The following is an 8,822-nucleotide window of genomic DNA, read 5'->3' on the forward strand; positions in this document are numbered from 1 at the left end:
AACTCCTTCCCTAGTGTCCACGGGGACTGGAGTTGGAATAGTAAATTAAACTATTCACTATCCAGCACCCCAAAGCGCTATGCGTTGTACTGGATTGCGATGTAAAAACCGTGTTGTAAAGGCAGGCGTTGTAATAGCCTGCGTTGTAACGTCATACATCCTTCATCCACACACCCCCTGCCCCAGACCGATGCGACAGTTTCTACCGCCCCTGATTTCTCAACCTGACCACACGTGACACAGGTACCATTACTCCGGTAACGGGACGGGGAACACATGCATTGGACACACTTCAGCTGCCACCACTGGATCCCATCCTTACAGGTGAACCCAGAAAACTCATACTGCACTTAGGGGAAGATCTACCCTCCCGAGCTAGGGACACCTAACTCACAGTGCACAAGAAACACATTTCCAAAGAAATGACATTTAGAACAAACTTAAAAACAATAATCCCCTTACACGTGACTATCTAAAATGTGGAGTTTTGTTGTGGAGCCAGTTGTCGCTGTGGTACTGCGCTAACACAAATTCGAATCCCTTTTTCTGCCACCAATGTTAGAAATGGGATTTCCGGTTGGCTAAGGCTTGTGCCAAAGCCAGGCATAAACCACCACTCTAGTCAGGGCAAGGGAGTTACACGCCAAAGATAACCCCTGCTCAACCTCTAGGTAACGTGACACAAGCAGTGAGGCTTATCCCGGAGGCGATGTAAGTTAAGTATTTGCGCACGCACCCACCAGCAACAACATCCTAGGCCCCCCACAAAAGGAACTCCACACAAGGTTATATGTAAAAATATCCTTTGTATTATACCAAACACATTAGATAAGAAACACACACTTTACAATGTGCCATAGGCATGGGCAGAATTTACAGGTGATTATGTACATGGGACAGGGCCACTTGGGCCACTGTCAGGAATAAGCACTTTTAGAACTAGCACTTGGTAGAATTAGCACTTTGTAGGAATAACACTTAGCACATATAATAACTGTAGCACCAAATAACAAATATAGCACACAACCAGTAACCACTGGTAAAAGTTAAGTACCACCTACGCAATCCTAAACACTTTAGGCAAATATCACTCCCGGAACCATGAACTCCCTAGTAGAACCTATACTAGGAAAAACAACCTCCTAAGCATAAACATATGTCTAGAGGTATCAGAACAGGGTGCGCAAAACATTCTACACATAGTACATTTCCTAGCACCCTAAGAAGCACATAAATCACATTTAGCGTAGAAATCACATTAAAGTCCAGGTTGCGCCACTGCGCCAAAGCCTAAACATAGCAGCTGCCCACTACTTGCTGGGCAGCTCAGAACAAGAACAGGGCCTAAACGCTGCAGCTGGCGCTAAGTGCTGCGCAGCTGGGGAAGGCCAAAGTAGGGATGAAGGAGTGCAACTCACTCCTGAGTCCAAAGTACATGTCCCTAGGAAGGAAAACCTAAACGGTGCAGCTTCCCACTACTTGCTGGGCAGCTGGGATCTCAAAACTGCAACAGGGGCCCTCCCTAGCCCTTCAGAACAAAACTGCAGCAACTGTTGGAGCCCTCTGGCTCTGGAAATACATGTTGCGCATACGGTGGAGCCCTCTAGGCTCTGAAATCAGCTATGCCCCTTGGAGCACTCTGGATCCTAAACTAATTTTGCGCAATCCAGAAAAAGAACTGGCCCCCAACAGTGGAGCCCTCTGGCTCTAGGACAACGGAGGCCCTCAGGGGCAAGAACACGGGCCCCTCTGGCCCTCGGGACCGCCACTGGGGCTTTTGGAATCATTGGGGCTATCGTTGGAGCCATGCATGGCTCTGGGGGACACGGGCCCCCGGGACCCCCACGGGGTCCTTGAAACTACCAAAGAGCCATTGGTGGAGCGGCCCGCTGCCATCTGGGGCCACTCTGAAGAAGGGCACCACTCTGGTGCCTGGGGAGCACATGTGGCCTTCCCCCCTTGCCCCAGCCGTCTCAACTTACCGGCTCTCGGCACGGGGGGAGGCTCTCTTCATCGGGCGGCGGGGCAGGCACCCGCAATGTGCCTCGAGCCCCTCCGCTTCTCTGGAAACCTCGGTGATGCCTGCGGGGCTCTCCCTCGCTTCTGGGAGCCCCGCCTTCGCAAAGGCGCCATCCCTTACCCGGTCCTTTTTCCTCATGGGCCAGGACTTTGTTTAGAGCCCTCGAGGCTCCAGGCAGCTTTTCCTTCGCGGGCAGCATCCCCGGTCTCCCTCTCCCTACGGGAGACCGGCAAACCGGGCATGGCTTCCCCCAGGCAGGGGGAAAGCGGAAGTGAGTCAATACAGGCCACACCCACAGTCAGGCGGGCGCGAGCCTGACTTCCGGTTTTGCCGCGGCAGCGGCTTCTCGTGTAGGGGGCTATAATGAAGGGTAGGCTCCCTCGGTAGAAAAAGTAAATAGCGGGGTGGGCACCCGCGGTGATAACCACAAAAATAAGCGGGGTGGCACCCGTGCTTAGTTAAATCTAAATATGGGCAAAACGCAGGGTGGGCACCTACGAAGTACACAAGGGCAGGAGCGCCTCCCCCAGAGGGAATACAACAGCGCTCTGCCTATAAATGCAGAATAAAGCGCTCACTAGGCGCGGGGGGGCACAGAGACCACCTGGCCCCCAAGTAATGACCCCCCCAGGAAAGAAAAGGGCCCAGCAACAAGCAGGACATCACAGGACAAGGCTTCAAGGGCCAGGAAGAAGGGTCCCATTCACAGGACAGGCTAGCATCATCAGTCGCACCACAGGGGGAGGAGCCAGCATTGTGGGGGGAAAGCCCAGCCCTATTCAGGTCCCAGGTGCAGCCCCTCCCTGCCATCAACATGCAGATCTCCCCATTCACCACCGGGGCAGACTCATCCTGACTTCTGGAGCCAGGCACTCCAGCCAGCTCCAGCCAATAACAAGCGAGACAGTCCATTCACATTTACTGCACAGGCAGGCCAACTTCTAGAAGTGGCACTTCCACACTAGACACAATAAAGCCACACACATCATCGCGCAGCATTTAATCACACGAGTCCGCACATACCAAACTCAACCTTGCACTCCCCACGCATCAGGAATTACCATGGACACACATATCCCCCATGCATTCCTTTGGGAGGGCAGGCCAATCTCACACACGCACTCAGAGAGCGCACGCACTTTACACTGCGTCACAGTGCTAAAGTGCGCAAAGACCAGAAATCACTATAATGATGTAACATTAAAAAGCAAAAAGTTCAGGGGTGAACCTGCCAGAGAGGCCAAATCCAACATAGATACAGGAGACAGTTTACCTATGAAGCACAAGGCTTAGAGGGTGACTGATATTGTCCGGGTCTGCATCAAAGAGGAGGTCTCAAAGATTCTTGCTCTTGGGGTGATTGAGTCCTCCTACAGTCCTTCGGCCAGCACAGTGGTCTTGGTCCCGAAGGCTGCAGCGCCGGGTGCCACACCCGAACTCCGGTTCTGTGTGGACTACAGAGGACTCAATTCAGTCACGAAGACTGATGCTCACCCCATCTCCAGAGCTGATGAGCTCATCGATTGGTTAGGGGCTGCACGTTTGACTTGACGTCTGGGTATTGACAGATCGCCCTGACTGATGGGGCCAAAGAGAGGTCAGCATTCTCCACAGCAGATGGGCATTTCCCATTCTGGGTTATGCCATTTGGGATGAAGAATGCCCCTGCCACCTTTCAGAGGTTGGTCAACCAGGTGTTGGTTGGGCTGGATGAGTTCAGTACCGCCTACCTGGATGACATCGCAGTGTTCAGTGTCACATGGGAAGAACATCTGCGCCACCTCTGGGAAGTGTTGATGGCCCTGCGCAAGGCAGGCCTCACGATCAAGGCGAGTAAGTGCCAGATCAGGCAGGGTTCCGTGGTGTACTTGGGACACCAAGTGAGGAGTGACCAGGTGGCGCCCCTCCAACCCAAGATTGAAACCATCCTGGCTTGGGAACCCCCAAAGACCCAGACAGAGGTGCGGGCCTTTTTAGGACTCACAGGGTACTACAGGAGGTTTGTCAAGGGTTATGGCAACATTGTTGCACCCTTGATAGAGCTGACTTCCAAGAAGCAGCCCAAGAAAGTGATTTGGACTGACACCTGTCAGAAAGCGTTTGAGACCCTGAAAACTGCCCTGTGCACGGCACCCGTGCTCCTGGCACCCAACTTCTCTAAAGAGTTCCTTGTGCAGACAGACACTTCAGAGCATGGTGTAGGGGCTGTTCACTCACAGATGACTGAGGAGGGCTTTGACCAACCCGTAGCCTTCATCAGTAGGAGGTTACTTCCAAGGGAACAGAGGTGGAGTGCAATTGAGCGTGAGGCTTTTGCTGTGGTCTAGGCACTGAAGAAGCTAAGACCCTACCTGTTTGGGACTCACTTCCGGGTTCAGACAGACCACAGGCCCCTCAGATGGTTGATGCAAATGAAGGGTGAGAATCCAAAGCTGTTGAGGTTGTCCATTTCCCTACAGGGTATGGATTTCACGGTGGAACATCGCCCTGGTGCAGATCACGCCAATGCTGACGGTCTGTCCAGATTTTTCAGCCTTAGTGATGAGAACTCCCTGGGGTAGGATAGTTCTCCCCACATTTCAGCTGGAGGGGACACTTGTTAGACCTGGCACCATTGGCGTGAGTCTCCCTTCCATTTCTGTTACTGTTGCCTCATGTGTTTTACTGATGTTAACTGCTCAGAGCACTGTGCCACTGCCAATCAGTGCCACAGTGCAAGTGCTCCCTGTATAAGGTGTATATGTTGATTGGTTTCCAAGATTGACTTATTTGGTTTGCTGTCAGACCCCAGTAAAGTGCACCAGGAGTGCCCAGGGCGTGTAAATCCAAATGCTGCTAGTGGGCCTGCAGCACTGGTTGTGCCAGGTCTGCCGATGCAGAACCTGCATGCAGTCTGGTACTGTTATGCTGATTGGGCAAGTGCACCCACTTGCCAGTCCCTAAACCTACCCTTAACTTCATATTAGTTACCCCTCTGGTAGGCCCAAGGACAGGGTGCATAGTAGGCATAAGGTAGGACAAGCCCTGATGTGTGTGGCATGTCCTAATAGTGAATTACAGCCATTTTCGTTTTTCACTATTGTAAGGCTACCTGTTCTCATAGGCCAGAATGGGCTGTTGGAATCGTTATATTCTACATTCCTAACAGACTCAGGGAACATGGTAGAAATTCGAGTTTAGTATGCCGGAACTCAACAAAAAAAAAAAAGTATGCCGGAACTCAGCATAATAAAATACATATTTTAGTAAAGTTTATTTTAATGTTGTGTGTTTGCAAATACCACTTTTAGAAAGTTGGTATTTGCTTGCCTAAACATTTCAGCCCTCCTATGCTCTGATGTGTATCTGCTGTCTGGTTTCTGTGTGTGACAGGGCTGGGGAATAACAGGAGACAGGTTGGGGCTGCCAGGTGGTGAATAGGAAGATGACAGCCAGATGGGTGGGAGGAGTGCACCTAGGTTCTGAATAGGGCTGTGCTCTGCCACCACAATGCTGGCTCCACCCCCTGTGGAGTGTCTGAGGTCTCTCCCCTGCACCTTGTAAAGAGAGAGGGAAGACTGTCAACAGAGTACTCCTGGACTGTACTTGTCACCACAATGCTGGCTCTACCTCCTGCGGAGCGTCTGATGTCTCTGCCCTGCACACTGAAAGCAGAAGCCTGCATCCTATCAACAAAGTGCTCAGAAACTGGACTTAACTAGGAAAAGTCCCCCTGGCCTGAAAGAACAAAAGAAATGCAGTATAAGTATAGGAGCCCTGCTCCTAAGAAATCAGATCCTGTTTGACCAAGAAGAACCTCTGACCGACGAAAAGGACCTGGAAGAAGCTGTGAGGAGGAGTACTGTTCCTGACCTGGTGGACTGGCCTGCAGTGGGTGCCTTGCTGAGAAAGGAGAGAATAAGGATTGGTAGAGACTTTTGCTACTTGTGCTTCAACCAATTTCCAAGGGCTTGTGGGTGAGCTTGCCCCTGAACGGAGTCCCAGGATTATTGGACTCCTCCTGCCTTCGCTGACAAATCTGCTGAACTTTGTCCTTCCTTTTCGCTGGAGCCACGATCCCCAGTGCGCCTCGTCCCCTCCTTTGCCGTGACGATTGTGCCTGGCCGCCCCCGCACCGTGTGAGCCCACTCTGCTTTGAGCCGTTCCTTGCACCATCCCGCTACGCCGCCCGCACTCTGCCTCACTCTTCCCCCCTTTTCGAGCCGCACTGCTCGCCTCGCTGCCCCCAGCGCTGGAAGCCGAACGGAGTGCCTCACGAAGCCATGGACGGCCCGTACGCACGAAGCGTACCAGCCGCCTCGCATCGCACTCGTGATCACCGGGGCCGCGCCACACTAAGAGAGCCCGGCCGTACGCCTCGTACTGGCTGCCTCGTGCCGCGCCTGCCCGCATTGAATCAGCAGCTACGATCCGAAGGTACGGCTCGAATGCCGTGAACGCCGGAGGCAACCCGCATCGACCACCCCGCTCCTCGAGGCCCCCCTGCTCTACGCCTCACACCGGGATGCGTACCAGAGCCGGGTCCCGCCTCGCAGAGGAGCCGCCAGCATCTTTGTGTTCTCTGCACGTCCTGGACACCGCATTCGAACCGGACTTCTCATCGCAGAAAAGGTACTGTCACTCAATGCGTACCACAGGGTGTACGCCACGGACCACGGAGTCGGCCTCGCTGGTTTAATACCTTTATGACATTGTTTTTCAACGGTAAGAGTTGGACAAGAGTGCGCAACGTGCACAGGAACCAAGAATTATGCATTTTTAACAGAATCCTCATTTTATTGCTAAATAGTATTGTGGCCTCATTTTACAAACGCTATTTGAGTCTTGTGCTAAGCCTTATATAAAGATACTTATTTTTTTATACAAAACTAGACGGGTGTCCATTTGTGGTGTGTCATTGAATTACTGTATGTGGTCATAAATGCTTAACCCATAACGCTCTGAAGTTTAGCCTTGCCTGCTCGCGCCACGCAACCTTGAGGGTGAGCAGGGGTTATTTTAAAGAGTAAGTCCCTTGCCCTGACTAGAGGAGAGGGTCCCTCCTGCTTGTCACAAGTACTCACCTGTGACCCCCAAATCTAACATGCAGAATGTCAGGTGTGCACGTCACCATGGGGTAAACGTACATAAAGAGATTTAAGATGTGCGAATCACCATGGAGGACATGCCGACAGGAGACCTTTACCACCAAGAGGATGTGGGGTGCTAGATAGACTGCCAAATGTCAAAAGAAACGTGGAAAAACTTGATGCGGCAGAGTAAGTGAGTGCCTCAACCGGAGGGAACATAGGCAAAAGAACAAGATGGCTGGAACAGTCTGGTGAGAAGAGAAAAAGTGGAGGCTTGGAAGTATAGGCAAACTACAGAAAAGTCAGAGGCAGCCGTGAAAAAGACAAATCCTTTAAAACACCAAGCGAGGAAAGCTTACTTGTTACAACAAAGGTTGCTGGTACCAACGCTTGTTCAACTCACCACAGCTTTCAAGAGGTGACTCCTGGAGACGACAGTCTGAGGCAAAGCGAACATGCAGGCGACCACCACAGCCCTAGAGAAAGGAACGGTGCTGAAAAGGCTGGTGCGCCGGCAGCCGTCATGCTGTGACGCAACTGTGCTGAAAACTGGTGCGTCACTGGTGTGGAGAACACCACAGGGCTCTTGACAGAAATACGGTTCTGAGAGGCTAGTGAGCCGGCAGCCGTCCTGCTGTGATGCAGCTGAGCTGGAAAAGCTGATGCGTCGATGGAATGGAGAACCCCACAGGGCTCTTCACAGTAGTACGGTTCTGAGGGGCTGGTGCGCCAGACAGAATTGAGGTGAGGACTCCTCCTACCAGACACTTCGACGGATGTTGATTCACACGCTAGGATGTCCTGGAAAACAGCAGAAGTAGTACACTCCTGAGGAAACACTCTCCGGTCGGCCAACCACATCGGACATCGGGATTGGAGGAACAGCAAAAACAGGGTCCTCAACAAAGGCTATCCACGTGGAATGGTGACAGCGCCTCAGAGAAAACAGACATGCGTGAGGTACCCGCTAACGCCAACACAGCAGGGCTAGGAGCGATCCGCAGAGCAGCTTCCTTCAGGCAACACCACAGCCTTGAGGCAACAGCAGGCGCAGGCAACCCGGATGCCCAGTAAGGTGTCACAGATAGGAGAAAATCGAAGAATCCACTGGGATGAGAAAAAATCTCAAAGGAAGACGCTGAGGCTTCTTCACAGCTTGAGAGAACCGTCTCTGAATTCAAACGAATAGAACTGAGGAATCAGCAAGTCTCTGGTATACCTTCAGTGAGACCTCCGCTCCATCAGAAAGGGAGAAAATTCTTCATAGCTTAAGAGAACGCTTCTCGGGAATCAATACATCAGAACTGAAGAATCATTGAAGAATCATCAAGTTGAACCCGCAGGAAGGAGATAGTAAAGAAAGGGGAGATGACAGGAATGGACTCCTTCGCCAATTCGTCGGCAGTGTTGAAATTAAAGGTGTGACTGAAGCAAGGTAAGGTCAAGCACCTTTACTCTGTCATCCACTCTCCGTAACTGACCACATGTCCAACATTCCAAAGAGAACTCTAGGGGAACGTTCCAAAAGGTAGGAGGAGGCGGGGAGAGGGGGGAGATACCAAAAGGGGCTGGGAGGAAAGAAACAACAACGAGGAAGGAGCCAGGGGAAAAAAGATAGAGATTACAACAATTACATCATGCCTTCATTTGACACCACAAATACCTTCGTTACAAGTTTATACATTCGATTTTGTGCGGAAACTGGAGTTTCTGATCTAAGGGATGTTGCAAAA

This window comes from Lissotriton helveticus, chromosome 2_2 (genome assembly GCF_964261635.1).
Source record: "Lissotriton helveticus chromosome 2_2, aLisHel1.1, whole genome shotgun sequence".
In the NCBI taxonomy this organism is placed as follows: domain Eukaryota; kingdom Metazoa; phylum Chordata; class Amphibia; order Caudata; family Salamandridae; genus Lissotriton; species Lissotriton helveticus.